At 48.1% G+C, this 15,397-nt stretch overlaps 1 protein-coding gene across 3 annotated transcripts in view; it reads left to right on the forward strand.

Annotated features, from left to right (window-relative positions):
* Nucleotides 1–15,397, forward strand: part of ARAP1 (ArfGAP with RhoGAP domain, ankyrin repeat and PH domain 1) — a 223,884-nt gene that overhangs the window by 53,898 nt on the left and 154,589 nt on the right. For 2 of the 3 annotated variants that reach the window (XM_074954487.1, XM_074954505.1), the window contains exon 2: nt 2,481–2,567. The exons of the other annotated variant lie outside the window; for it this stretch is intronic. The gene's annotated coding sequence lies outside the window, so the exon portion shown is untranslated. The remainder of the gene's footprint in view (nt 1–2,480; nt 2,568–15,397) is intronic. 3 annotated transcript variants of the gene reach the window in all.

Here is a 15,397-nt window from a genome sequence, read left to right on the forward strand (position 1 = left end):
TGGGTGGGAAAAATTAGCGGGAACGCTGCCCAGGACCGACCCCTTGGGCACTCCGCTTGATAGCGGCTGCCAACTAGACATCGAGCCGTTGATCGGTACCCCTTAAGCCCGATGATCTAGCCAGCTTTCTATCCACCTTATAGTCCATTCATCCAATCCGTACTTCTTTAATTTGCTGGCAAGAAGCCGGCAGGTGGGGCTAGGGGGTGGAGAGGAGCCCTTGGCTGGCTGGTGGGCAGGCCAAGAGGAACAAGTGGTGGGTGGGTGGGGTGGGGCTGGTGGGGTCTCAGGGAACAGTGCAAGCAGAGCAGGCCGGGGCCCCTTCTGAGCATGGGCCTGGCTCCCTGGAGCTTCTGGCGTCATTGTAAACCCAGCACTGGGTGGTGCTAGCCCATGAGGGACCCTAGGCAGGAATATTTGGGGGGCCCAGCACACAACACATACCGATAATTTATAGAGGTTTCCTTGAGCTGCTCAGGAACCTAAGCAATTGCTTAGTCTGCTTAGGTCTAGCCCCGGCTCTGAGTATGCCAGCAGCTTGCCAGCTTTTTCCGAGAAGTCCCGCCTGGGTGGGGTAAATTCAGCTCTAAAGGGAAGAATTAAATCTCTGTCTACATGGCTGATTCTCACCTGGATCTGTTGCTGTTTGAAGAGTAACAGGAGCATGATCAGAGATAACCATTGCATTAATGGAGGAGAGAGTTGCAGAATTAACCAAGCCCGCGGACAGCAAAAAGAAATCTATGTGGGAATAGGACCTATGTACCAGAGAAAAGTAGGAATAGTCCCTACCCATTGGATGTATAAGATGTCAGATATCAAATAATCCCAGATCTTTAAAGTGTGACTCCAGAGCCATTCCAGTTTGGTTGGTTTATGGTCCTGAGGCTGAGCTAAATTTGTCCACAAAAGGATCAAGCCCCTCACGTAAATCCCCAGCAGTCACAGGAGAGAGATAACTTAGTAAAAAATCTACGAAAGCTTTCACTGTCTCCTACAAAAGCACCACGGCTGCCTTGCTTGCCTTTTTATCTTTTCACCGCTCTTTACGTTCCAGGAGATAAAATGAAGATTCGGGGCCAGCTGGCGGTGTTAAGAATGATTTTTGTGTCTGTAGCCTCCCAAACGAAGGCGATGGAATGTTTGGCTCCTTTGCTCTGTTGCCGTGGTTCCCAAACTCTTTTCTTCCAAGGACCCCTTTGGCATCTGACTGAATTTCCTGGACCCCTTCCATTTTTTTTATACCGAAGTTTCATGTTGTTGTTGTTCGTTAGTTAGGTTAGCTTATTATTGAAAAGTATTTTTGTATTAAAGTAAGTCTCACAAAGGAACCAAAAGTTACCCGCCTGCAATTGTTACAAGTTATCACGTCACCCGTAGTTTCACATTAAAAGGGAGAGTCCTGAACGGGCAAGTACTGGTACTACCGGAATGCCCCTAAAATGGCGTCCTCCAGCCGGCAAAAGTGCTGGAATGTTGCCTTCTGGTCCCACTCGTCTGGGGTGGTCCCCTGCATAACTCACGGCAGACCCCACTTCGGGAACCACGGCTCTGTTACGTCCCATCCCTACTCCCTGCACAGAAACCCACGAGCAGGCGGAGTCTATGGCTGAAATGTCTCGGACACCTCTTCCACAGATTTTGGATTGCTTTGCCAGATGCTTGCCACTTGCCTGGCTTCCCGGGAATGGGGAGGAGAAGGCTCCGGAGAGGGGAAGGAAGAGCGCAAAAAGACAAATTAAAACAAAACCTAAAATCACAGACCATACATACAGTAGAAGAGGGCCATCCTTAAGATTTATGGGGTCCTATACAGTATTATTAAACTGGTGCCCCTATGCCGGATGGCAGCTCGGGCTCGCATGTGTATTTTAGATTAGGGTGGTCTTTTGAAGGATTTATTTAAAAAACTATATGTCTGAAGATCCAAGCATTTAAGGCTAAAGATGAATACTCAGATTGTGCATCTAAAAATCTATGCAAGGATTTTTTAGAGATCCGATTTTATAATCTTCAGCAACACACTAGTTTAAAATTTGATTTAAAAATATTTCATTAAAGTCCTGTAGACTAACATGTTCTGAGTAAATATTACAGTAATGCACAACTGTTTTTGTCAGTAAATTCAGAAACTGCAAGTATATACCTAGGGGTTGGCAAATGCTTGGTAAATGGCTCATTACCCCTTGAATGGCTCTTTAACAGTTTCAGTGTTGTGCTAATAGGTCTAGCAGGCTGGAAGGCTTTTTCACTTTTACAAAAAGAAAAGGAGTACTTGTGGCACCTTAGAGACTAAGCTACTCTGAAACCTGTCATTATGCAAGGCACTGCATTTAGCCGTATGGAGTGGAAATCCATCAACTGCATGAAAAAACTTGGACAGAATAGTCTCTAAGGTGCCACAAGTACTCCTTTTCTTTTTGCGAATACAGACTAACACGGCTGCTACTCTGAAACCATTTTTCACTTTTAATTACTAGGTCCCCTCCAGAAGACTCACCAGGCTGCAGCAGCCAGCTGTGGTGGGAGCCTGCAGGAAGGGTCAGAACAGGGATAGGAAGAGTCAGGTGAGTGGAGACTAAGACCCAGGGGTGCCCCAAATTTTCAGGTGCCCTATGGATGGCCCTGCAGTAGAACCTCAGAGTTACAAACACCAGAGTTATGAACCGACTGGTCAACTGCACACCTCATTTGGAACTGGAAGTACGCAATCAGGCAGCAGCAGAGACCAGAAAAAGAAAAAAAAAGAATAGAAGCAGCAAATACAGTATAGTACTGTGTTAAATGAAATATACTAAAAAAATTAAGGGAAAGTTAAAGAAAAAGATTTGACAAGGGAAGGAAACTGTTTGTGTTTATGCTCAAATAAATGTGTTAGTCTCTAAGGTGCCACAAGTCCTCCTGTTCTTTTTGTGGATACAGACTAACACGGCTGCTCCTCTGAAGCCTGTTTCTGTGTTTGTTTCATTTAAATTGAGATGGCTAAACGCAGCATTTTTCTTCTGCATAGTGAAGTTTCAAGGCTGCATGAAGTCCATGCTCAGTTATAAACTTTGGGAAGAACAACCAGAACGTTTTGTTCAGAGTTATGAACAGCCTCCGTTCCTGAGGGGTTGGTAACTCCGAGGTTCTACTGTATAGCAACCAAACTTAGTACCAAGCATAGTAGATTACCATGAAATGGCAACAATTATCGAACACTTAACAGCAGAAACCAAACGAAACCAACATTCTGAAGGGGGCAGGCCGGGCGAGCAGCTCTGCCAATATCCATTAGTTAAATTATTATTAACAGGCATCCTATGGGTCCCATACAGCGAAGTAGTAACTATATTATAAGGAGATGGAAAGGGAGCACACGCTCTGCAAACGTACTGTCTCCTAACCGGGTATGTCAAGGATCTTCCCGCGTATTACTCTCTAATTTGCAATCTTTTCGGTGTGCCGAACCAGCCGGAGTTGTGGTAATACAGCTTGGTGCGGTGAGTGAGCCCTTGTATGTATTGGGATTTACTTTCCCAGGGCCACTTGTCTCTCTCCCCCGTTTCAATTTACAATCGAACATTGTTTCCCTTCCCCATATTAAACAAACATTTAGCGCAGTGGGGGCGGGGGGCGGGGGGGGGGGATTTCCCTGCTGCCACAAATGGTAAATGACTGCACCAAAGAAGACCCCCAACCAATCCAATTGAACAATTGCCTCTTCCTCATTGACTTCAGACTTCATGTCCTCGGGGTTTGAGCTCATAGAAGGTGTTCAGGTGAGGGAAGAGGCTGAAGAAGCTGAGGGGAGATTCAGAGCGATGGGGGGATGGCACAGCAAGGGGAAAGAGATTGGGGAGGGCAGGTGTGGGGGAAGAGGAAGGCAGGGGATGTGGGGAAAGGGGCCAGCAGGGGCAGGCTGAGAGGAAGGAAGTAGGAGGTGTCAGGGAGGGCAGAAATCACTATCCAACTAAGTCAGCAACCCACATTGGGCTTCTCCTCTGCTCTGTTGCTCAGCTCCTGTGCAGCTTGCAGGGAGCAGAGCTGCTTCTGACACATGGGGTGTCAAGCCGCCGGGCGTTGAGGCTCCTCTGCGCCTGGGCGGAGAGCCCTCGGACCTATCTTCCACCGATGAGCTTTCTGTTTGAGTCACCTGTCCTTTCTGTGCTGGCAGAGAGGCGGCGACAGTCAGCTGCATTGTAGGCTTGATAGCTCCTGTATTGGCAGCCACCCTCTCCAGCAGGGCCATCCTGGACTCGGGGCCATCAGCTGCAGCCGTCTTGTTCGGGAGGGGCGGGGGGCATGGCTCTGCTCTCTGTTTTTTCAGCTACTTGTAGAGCTCCCAGTGGACAAATCTTTGCCTGCTGACGTTCTGGAGATTTTGGGGGTACCGGTTCCTTTACTGGGGGCTGGGCAGGGGCCCTGGACTCTGGAGGGAAATGGAGATTAGCGGATGGCTCTGGAGCTCCAGGGATCGGCTCCTCCGTGCCACACAGCTCACAGCCCAATGGGGGCTTTTACACAGGCTAATAAAAACTGGAAGTCCACTCTGCCCCCAGGGAGTGGTTAAGGAAATGCCCAGTCCTCCTTGGGTGTTGGAACAACCCCAGTTTGATTTTTCGCTGCAGTTCCAACCCTCTCTTGATGCAGATTTTCTTTTTGGAATTTTCTTTGGCTTCTTCTTTTGGGCCAAATTGTTAACATTTGAAGAGCGAAAACAGCTGGGCTCTGAGGAATGATTTCCCTCTCTGCCGCCTACAGCTGTTCTTTGGCTGATTGTAAAATTACTGTCAGCGTGCAGTAGCTGGCAAAGAAGCCAAGGACAGACTAGGAGAAGCGCCAATAAAAACCCTGTGGCCCCAAATGAAGGGATCTGTCCAGTGCTTAATTTGTAATGAAAGCGGTGCCGGGGCTCAAGCTGTGTTTTTACTTCCATAACTGACACGGGGAGCCCGGAGGTGCTGGGACTAGGAACTGCCAGGCCCAGAGGTGCCGGGGCTCTGAACTGCCAGGCTCAGAGGTTCTGGAGCCCTGAACTGCCAGGCCCAGAGGTGCTGGGGCTCAGCCCTGGCAAGCCCTGGCACCAATTAAGCCCTGGATGTGTCTGGAGCGTGAGAGGGGACCTGCTGCTCTCCTCCCCCATCCCTTTCAAGAAGGTGAGGATGCGATGCAAGGAACAAGGTGTGTGTGTGGGGGTCTATCAGTGCCTCCCTGAGTTTGCTTACCTGTAGCGTGCGATATTTGCAAGTGAGAGAGGCAGTCAAACCTGATGCCCTGCCCTCTGATCAGCAGTTGGGGTGCCCGGGGGAGGTAGCGGGAATTTGTATATTATCTCCTGCTGCTCCCATTAGGGGGCTGGTGAGTTCTGGGGCTGATCCCTTGCAGTGGGAAGCAGGTAGAAGTGAGTGGTGGTATTATCTGCTGAACGCCAACAGTTAGCTTGGTGCCACAGAGAAATAAATGCTTCTTGTCCTAGGAGCATACAGTCAACTCGCCTGAGCCAAAGCCTGTTGACTTCAGTAGGCAGACTTCTATTGATGACAGTGGGCTTCAGAGCTGGCCCTAATCAGACAATATAACCTGGACACTGGTGACTGGAAGATGCTGTTAACAAAAGATGTTCTCAGGCTCTTTGCTTGGAAGGATGGTGAAGGACAGTTATTATGTCTCACCCCAGAAGTGGCTGCATTTCAGTGAACATAAAAGCCATATTGGATCAGACGCATGATCCAGCTAGTTCAGTACCCTGTCCCCTGGCAATGGCTGGTGCCAGGTGCTTAAGAGGGAATGAACAAAACACACAGTTTTGAGTGATCTATCCCCAGTTGTCCAGTCCCAGCTTCTGGCAGTCAGAGGTTTAGGTGGTGGATGATGAACCTCATTGTTTTTCCTTTGTAATCTGTGTATCAGATTAATAAAGTTTGCAAACTGCTTTTTGAGAGGAAAGGTGCTCTCTGAATGTAAGATATTAACACCAGGATGCTGCTGGGTTCCATTGTGCCGCAGAGCCCTCCAGCAATGACGGGGTAACAAAATAAGAATTTTGGGGTGTCCCAAATCTTAAAAACATCCCCACTTCCTTGTGGTGATGAGCCCCGGGACCCCTTAGCATGACTTGAGACTAACGAATGGGAAGACGCAATAAGAGCTGTTGAGTTCAGCTCATCACTTAACTCCATTTGAAGTGAGGCTGTGGGAATGTTCTGAAGTTTCTTACGTATGGGATGTCATTGCTTTAACATCTGTGCTGTAATGAAACCGGCTATCGGTGCACAAGAACTCAGCGCGCACGGTCTGTGATTGGCTTCGTGTAAAGCACAAGTGTTAGGTCTGGATAACTTACACGGATCTTGAAGCTTTTCTAGTTCTCCTTCCGGGTCTGTTCATTCTTGGTTGATGCAGGGTTATTTCTATTGTGGCTTCTGTTCGGTTTTCGCAAAGATCCCGTGTTTGGACAAAGAGGGTAATGGGGGAGTGAAAGTTTGTCCAAGTTATTAGCAAAATGAGAAGAGAGCCTTCATTTTTGGTTTAGACGTTCCTCAGACTCGGTGCCCTGTTGAATCAGAGGGACCAATCCCGAACTCTCTGACTTCAATGGGGGCAGAACTGGGCCCAATATGAGCATGACCCTTGCGGTTCTATACTCCGGCCAGAATCCGTTTACAGATGGCATTCCTTCCCCTGGCACTTTGCTTCTTGAGTCTATTCATTGTGGTAACTGAGCACATTGCAAACAGAGAGAGGTGCGAAACTCATCACCATAATGAGAAGATTTTTGTCCCACTCCCTAATTTAATTGATCTGTTCAGAATGTGCTCACGGTAGGAGGGACCAGTGTATGGACCCCTGAAGTGAGAAAATACCCGCCCTTCCTACAGGGAATCAAATATCTGCTCTCTTCTCCAAACACAATCACACAAGCTCTTCCTACCAAGTTCATCCAGATGAAAGTAACTGATTCCTGGAACATGGGCACTTTCATATTGCAACAGACAGAGGCCAGCATCAGATGCTTCAGAGGAAATAGTCCAGTCTCCATAATTCCCTAACTAATCAATACTGTGCCCCGGGGGGAAATTTCTTCCCATCCACATCTGGTGATTGTTCTATGCATGAGGATTGATCAAGTTTGAAATTACATAGTGGCTCATTTTTATTCTAGCTGGCAGATGTATACTCTGATTCATATGAACAGCTCATGCTCTTTAAAAATCTCACCAATCTATTGGCTTCTCTCATATCCTTGTGGCAGCAAGTTTCACAGGTTAATTCTATGTTGCATAAAACGGTGTTGTTTTAGATTTGCATTGTTGGTCAAAATAAATAGACCCTATGGGATATAGCGGCAGAAGGGTTAGGAGGAAAATGAGTGAAAGAGCCTTGAAGTCAGTTGCTTGGATTGTACATGGATGATGCTTTGCTAACTGGAAGGAATTCAGTGAGAATCTTTTGACAAAAGAGGTAGCTATAAATCGGGGTGTGTCTTTTTGGTCCCAGGAGATCTGAGTGTATTTGTGTGTAAAAGAAAAGGGAGTAGAGAGATCCTGGAAAAACCCATGATTCATTCACTGGCTCAAACAGGGCTCTGCTGGATTGCTGGAATGCCATGGGTTTCCTCTGTCGGTGCATGAGAGGGAGAGAGATTATTATAATGAGCAGGCTCAGCTAGCGTAAAGGGCTACATAATTAATTTTGGAAATAGCAGGGCCTTTGTCCCAGCAGATTCTGGTATAAGAGCTGCCACAATTTTCTGTTTGTCCTCCAGGACACACAACTGCATCGCAGTGATGTTGTGTCATGACATCTTCTCACTGTGACTGGAACGGGCAAACTGCTTTGGATAAGATCAATGACTACTTGAACCTTCAGCCAAACCTCCAGCTGGCCTTCTGTTGATGTTTGAAAAAGTTTGGTTAATTTCTGTTTTTTCCCTGTCCTGTGACACTACTTGGTTCCATCAGGACCCAAAGCAGAAGCTCCAGACAACAGCGCAAGAGAGCGTTCTCGCAGTAGCTCTAACCAGGATGGATACACATGTGGTGCACAAATTTGTGAGAGCTTATATTGAACCAGTACAACATCCCGGAGATAGGGGGCGGCGTGTCGGTGGAGGTATTGTCTTTTTGATGCGGCATAAAACAGAAGTCCCGACTACGGTGCCCATTAAAGATTTCCTGGCACGAGAGTTAGGGATCTTAACCAGGGGGTTTTGTCCGAATTCCATTCCGGTAACCAATTCCTTCTGGCCTAAAATTCCCCTTCGCCGTTTCTGCTGTGTATGGAATTATTCTTCACCTCCTGTCCTATGCTCTTGTGCATGGTTTCCCTTTATGGCAGAGTCTGTCCACCTGTATATCTGTAGGGCCTCTAGATTGCTTGATTCAGGTTTCAGAGTAGCAGCCGTGTTAGTCTGTATTCGCAAAAAGAAAAGGAGGACTTGTGGCACCTTAGAGACTAACCAATTTATTTGAGCATAAGCTTTCGTGAGCTACAGCTCACTTCATCGGCCTGACTGTACAACAAAGAAAAAGTAAATAATATTAAATAGCTTCTGTGTTCCACCCACAATGTCGGTGAGCTAGTTCCTTTGGGCAGGTTTAACACACTTTGGGAGCATACAACCCCAGAAGCTAGGAATGCAGAAGTCCTGTTAGATCATCTAGTTTCTACGTCTTGGGGCGGTGTAAGCTTGTTCCCTACAGAACATCTAGAGTGTTGTGCAGTCTCCTTTTAAATGACTCAAGTGTTGGAGCTTCCACCATGTCCAGTGGTCCGAGATCACTGTCGGGACCCTTTGGGGTGCAAGACATGCTAGGAGTGGACATCAGACCCCTCCCCTTCCCAAATCTAGGTGGCTAAAAAGCTGCTTCGAAGAGGCCCTTAGATCCTATGGTGAGGAGCACCATAAACATGGTTATAAAAGGAATCAAAATTAACCCATTCGGTTGGTAGGCAAGGACTGTTCCTCCCCCTGTGGGTTTTCAGGATAGACAAGCTGAACTAGGAAGAGAAAAGAGATGTCACATGGTGTTTTTAAGGAGAAAGTTGCCATTTGAGAACTTGTCCATAGCAAGTGCCCGTGTTGGGCATTTCGATCGAGTTTGTATTATAAGGAAAAGTGAATGCTGGCTCCTTTTGTCAGTGTAGAGTGTGTGCCATGGTGGATTAGTGGTTAGAGCCAGAAGAACTGGCTTCTGTTCCTCACTTTGGGTGGTCATGTTTCTAGTGGGCGGAGGGCATTTAAGCATTGGAATAAATTGCCTAGGGAGGTTGTGGAATCTCCATCACTGGGGATTTTAAGAGCAGGTTGGACAAACACCTTTCGGGGAGGGTCTAGATAATACTTAGCCCTGCCTTGAGTGCCAGGGACTGGACTGGATGACTTCTCGAGGTCCCTTCCAGTCCTGTGATTCTATGATTAGGAGTCAGGACTCCTGGGTTCTCTTCCTGGCTCTGTCAGTAACTGCCTGTCTGACCTTGGTCAAGTTACAGAACCCCTTTGTGCCTCATTTTTCCTATCAAAATCAATATACCACAACTTGGGCAAACACCGATCTCTGGAAAGTTTTATACTTAGTTCCTGAAAAGCATAGCGAGGCCATTGATAGGGTGGCCCAGTGTGCAACTTGGGTCACTGCAAATAGTGTGTGTGAAGGCAGGTGTCTCCAAAGAAGGGGCAATCGGAGGGACTGTCGGTTCTGAGCTCTGTAACTTCCACTTTTGAAATGAGCGACAGACAGGGAAACACGCTTGGGTGCTTGTATGCAATGCTGGATTTTGTGCTTCCTGCTCCTCCTGGTGAAATCTCCTTGCTTAAGACCCGTTGTTTATGCTGTTTCTCTAAGGAAGTGATTGCTGGGGTTTTTCAGCTAAATTGGCCACCCTGCGGAAGTAGATAAATTAGAATGGTGCTGTCCCGGGCTCTGTTATGATCAGGAAAGATTCTTTTAGTCACGGAAGTGTCTCTGTGTGTTTGTGTGTGTTCATGCACATGCTGGTTTTTTTGTTTCTTCTTCAAACTTAGATTAGCTGAGTGTAGCTATTTTTATGCAGCTGCAGCAACAGACCAAGGAAACCAAAAACCGTAGAGTAGGTTAACATATTTTTTGTTTGTTTGTTTCTAATTCAGATCCATCATGGAGCTGTGTGAGCTCACCGATTAATCTTTTCTTAGTACTCTTACTCATGCTGTCTGTCACATTTTCACACGCACACACACACAGTCACACTCTCTGGCACACGCACACAAGGTACGTCTACACTGCACAGAAAAAATCCGTGGCTCTGAGTCTCAGAGCCTGGATCTTGTGGGACAGGGACTGCAGGACTGAAAACATCAGCGTACACCTTTGGGCCCAGGCTCTGAAATGCAGTGAGGGGGAAAGGTCTCGGAGCCCAGGCTCCGTCTATTGACCCGGGCTCTGAGACTCGGTGCTGTGGGTTTTCCTTAGCAGTGTAGACACACATAGACACACACCTTTTTCTGTCCTGTGTGTGGGCGCGGTCAGACATGGCAATACAGTCCTTGTGGCGATGCCTGAAACTAAGCAAGTGCCTTGATGGGGCGCCCAGTCTTTGTCCAGCCAAAGAATCCAAGGGTTGCACCAATCATGTGACAATGCCAAAGAATCACTGAATGTGATGCTTTCTTCCAACACTGAACAAGGAACTCTAGTGGATAAGGAAACCTGTATCCTCCCATGAGAGACTCTCTCTCTGCTTCACTGTAGAGCTTCTTCCCAGAGCCTTCTCCAATCCACAGGTGCCTGGCGTCCTGCTACAGATTTAAAGAAACTTGGATATGTCTTCTCCTCTCCTCCAGACCCCTTTTGTCCCTGTATAAGCAATCGTTAATGAGGCTGTTTCACAACGCCTTGTGACCTGGGAAATCTGGTCTTTCCCTGTGAAATCTGGTCTTTTGTGTGCTTTTACCCTATACTATACAGATTTCACGGGGGAGACCAGCGTTTCTAAAACTGGGGGTCCTGACCCAAAAGGGAGTTGCAGGGGGGGTCACAAGGTTATTTTAGAGAGGTTGGGGTATTGCCACCCTCACTTCTGTGCTGCCTTCAGAGCTGGGTGGCCGGAGAGCGACAGCTGTTGGCCAGGCAGCCAGCTCTGAAGGCAGCTCCCCTCCAGCAGCGGTGCAGAAGGAAGGGTGGCAATACCAGACCAGGCCTCCCTTACTTCTGCGCTGCTGCCGTCAGAGCTGGGTGGCCAGAGCGTGGTGGCTGCTGACCGAGAGCCCAGCTCTGCAGGCAGCAGCGCAGAAGGAAGGGTAGCAGGACCGCACCCCCTCTACAATAACCTTGTGACCCTCCACAACTCCTTTTTGGGTCAGGACCCCCACAGTTACAACTCCATGAAATTTCAGATTTAAATAGACGAAATCATGAAATTTACGATTTTGTAAATCTGATGGTCGTGAAATTGACCAAAATGGACAGTGAATTTGGTAGGGCCCTACACATTAACCTCTTCATAACCTTATCAAGCTCCGTTTTCAAGCTAGTTGGGTTGTTGGCTCCACGGCTGCTATGCAGAGGCGGTTCCAGAACCTTGGTCCTTCGATGGGCAGAGACCAGCCGCGCAGCTCCCCGCGGTGTCGGCTCTTCCTTGGTAAAGGGAGGACTTCTCTCAGCAGGGTTGTCTTTTCGCTATGGTTGGGTGTTGTCTCACAGACTGGAAGTTGGTCCCCCTGCTACGTAACTGGGCCAACCGGGTCTTACAGAGGGTGCCGTCTGTTTTATTACAAGGTTTGCAGGCTAGGGGGCCTTTTGAATCATCAGCTGCTCCTGGCTTCTCAGGTGTAGAGGTGATCTTTCTTCCGCTGCCATTTTTGCCCAGCGTGGAGGTGGTACCCTCTCCCTCGGAAGTCAACCTTCAGCAGCTCTCCATGCCTTTGGTGGCCCGTGGGTTGATTGTTGGCCTATTGGGCTGTACTTGGGGCTATGCGTGAAGACAACTTAGGAGTATCAGTACAATAGTGATGTTCTCTGAACTGGGCATGGGGGGCATTGGCCTTCGGAGAGGGGAGTGTTGAGGACTCCATGACCTCAGCAGAACTTTTAAACAGCTGAACAAGGCTCTGCAAAATAATGGGGCCATGTTCATCCGGGTTCATTTCTGAATTGGCTTCTGTTTTTCTGGGTGCAGTTCAAGGAGTGGATTTTCATCTGTTATGCCCCAGGGCTTGGCCTGCCCTTAGAGTCATCCTCTGTGCCCCATCCTGGCAGATGAGATGGCAGGCCTCTGTAAGGGCATACCTACCTGTGCTAACCTGAATCCAGCTAGTGCATGTAATGATAACAGTGAATGATGGCTTTGGAGCAAGCTAACGAGCGGCGCATGTACCCAGGGTCCGTGCTCGGCTTCCACTATCTTTGCTTAGCCTGTGCTGTGTTACCTTTCCTGCTATAGTTATCTCCGCTAACTAGATTCCATCTATCTGGGAAAGGCTCGGCTGCACCGCTTCTGCTGTGTAGACCTACTCTGACAGCCCCCAGATCTGCACCTCAAGTGTTCAGTCTGTCTGTATATTGGTGTGACGCTCTGTACCTCGGGGGAACACCCTGCACCCTCGTGTTCCTCCTTATAAAATGGTTGTGTGGTATCCAGTGCAAAGTTTGTCATGTCGGGTGTCTTCGGAAGGCTCATGATACATGGAGCATTGCTGTTATAGTACTATTGTAGGTTGTAATTTCATGTATATTGTTATGAGGCTGAAAATGTGTCCTCATGGCTTAAAACAAGCCCAGGCAAAACTCTCCAGGAGCAGAGGCCAAGGCAAAATTCTCCAAGAGCAGAGGGGCAGTTCACACCTCATCAGGGCGAGTATGGGACAAACCCATCCCAGCCTCACAGGAACAAAGGACACTGGCCTAGGCAGCAACAAAGGATCTGTTGGATTCTCGAATGAGTCACCCCCCTTCCCTTGGTCAGTTTGGGACTACGATGAGGTAATGCTCACCTGACTCTGAAAGGAGGGGGGAAGGCAAGAGGGAAGAAAGGACATGATAAAAGGGAGAGACGTTCGCCATGCTCTCTCTCTCCTACCTCCATCTACAGACACCACCACCAAGCTACTGAAGCGCTGATCAAAGGGGAGAGCCTGGCTGAAGAGCAACCAGCCAGCCTGTGGTGAGAAGCATCTAAGTTTGCAAGGGCACTGAAAGTGTTAAGATCAGCTTAGAATGCGTTTTGCTTTTATTTTCATTTGACCAAATCTGACTCGTTGTGCTTTGACTTATAATCACTTAAAATTCATCTTCATAGTTAATAAATCTGTTTGTTTCTTCTATCTGAAGCAGTGCGCTTGGTTTGAAGCATGTCAGAGACTCCCCTTGGGATAACAAGCCTGGGACATATCAATTTCTTTGTTAAATTGACAAACTCATGTAAGCTTGCCGCATCCAGCGGGCATAACTGGACACTGCAAGACGGAGGTTCCTAGGGTTGTGTCTGGGACTGGAGATATTGGCTAGTGTCATTTGGTTGCACAATCCAAGCAGCGGCTGGCCAAAAGTGCTTACTCACGTAGCTGGGAGCAGCTTACATGCCAGAGGCTGTGCGTGACCAGCCCGGGAGTGGAGGTTCTCACAGCAGAGCACGGTAAGTCTGGCTCCCAGAGTCGAGGATTGGAGTGACCTAGCAGATCACACCGGTCCAGATAATACCAGGGGAACATCACAAGTGGTTTCCCCTTCCCCTGTCGGTCTGAGAAAGCTGGAGTTTATTGACTTTCCGAGCATATAGCAACGTCTACTGTATCTAGATGCTCATGGGCTCAGGCATTTCGCGAGCAGAGCAGGTTTGCTCCATGTGCTGGGGGAGTTCTGCTGTAGATAAACTGCTATCCTGTTCTGTTGTGTGTATCTTGAATTGATGTGATTTGATTGAATTGATCAGAGATTACTGATGGGTGCATATTTTTATAAGTCAAAATAGTGATGAGTGGCTTCAGGGTGACCTCTACCCTCTAGGTCCCTCTTAATTGTTGTACTCCTGACATTTCACAAGTGTGGCTTCTGTCTAAAGGAAATCCAGAGTTGCCTGAAAGATCTGGGTTTAATTTTATGAGGCAGTGCGGGCTAGTGATTAGAGGATGGGGTTGGGGCCCTGGAACTCCTGAGTTCTGACCCCGACTTACACAGCAATGCCACCTGTGGCTTTGGGCCAGGCACGTTTCTCTCTTTCTGCCTCAGTTTCCCTATCTGTAAAATGGGGATAATACTACGGTGCCTCCTCAGGTGGGAGAGTTAAATTCAGAGGTCAGAGTCATCCCTGGTGTAACTCAGTTGACATCAGTGGAGTTATACCAGGGACTGAATTGGCCTCCTGTGTGTAAATCGCTTTGCACACATTACACAAGAGAAGCAGCAGCATTACTGGTATTTCAGCAGATGCTGCAAGTGAGTGGCAGGGTCCTCAGAGGGTTAACAGCGGCATGAGTCAGTGAAATGTGACAGTGACTGGCAGGCTTTGTGATCTGCCTATTTATAGCAACAGGAAACTCCTCTCTCTGGAAGGCCGGTACTGCAAAGTGCACCAGGGTCACAGTGCTGGGAACAGTGAACCTCAGGCTGATGTGAAGCAATAACCCAGCTCCAGCTGGGCTGGGGGACGTGGCTGTCACAAGGGATAAATCACCCACTGTTGGGAAGGGCCCGGATGGTGCCACAGTGCCCTTGGCCATGGGGAAGGGTGTTTTTTCCCCAATAACCTTGGCGCTTATTGCTCACAAAAACCATTTAATGTCGCTGTTGGGCCAGCGAGTTAATGAGCACTTAGGTGCTGGTGGTGGGACCCAGAGCTCTGGAGATGGAAGGCCTCTGCTTACCTGTGGCGCAAACTTCCCCATGCCAGCTGCTGAGTGAACTGCTGGGCTCTGTGTTGCGTGGTGGGGCACAAGACCTGCCAGACACCCTCAAGGAAATTGATGAGCTTTGAGGGACCGTCGGGGGTATCAATGATAGATTTATCCCCTCACCCTTCCGCCTTCCCCCCAGCAAAATGTAGCTACTGTATCTTGGCTGTTCGAATACTTTCTGAAAGTCAGCTCTGGAGGGGGGTGGAGAGATGGCTTGCTCCCTGCCCCAGATGGAATCGGCTAAGGCAGGGGCAGTCAGTTATTTTTTGTCAAGGTCCAGATTTCTTGGTTAAGATAGAGTCAAACTCCGGACTCCAGAGGAACACTTTTCAAGCCACAAGTGACCCTGTTCAACAAACACATACAATGCTGTGTAATGTACCCAGGGCCTATTGCTTATATTTTTAGTGCATTAAATGAAAAATAAAACCAAACCACTGCACAACCTAAAAATAACCTCCAAGAAAGATGTAATTTATTTGAGACTTTGAGAAAGTACTTGGATAAAATGTGAAACAGATGCAAATATTGGCATTAAAAACACGT

This window comes from Natator depressus, chromosome 1 (assembly GCF_965152275.1).
Source record: "Natator depressus isolate rNatDep1 chromosome 1, rNatDep2.hap1, whole genome shotgun sequence".
NCBI classification, from domain to species: Eukaryota; Metazoa; Chordata; order Testudines; family Cheloniidae; genus Natator; species Natator depressus.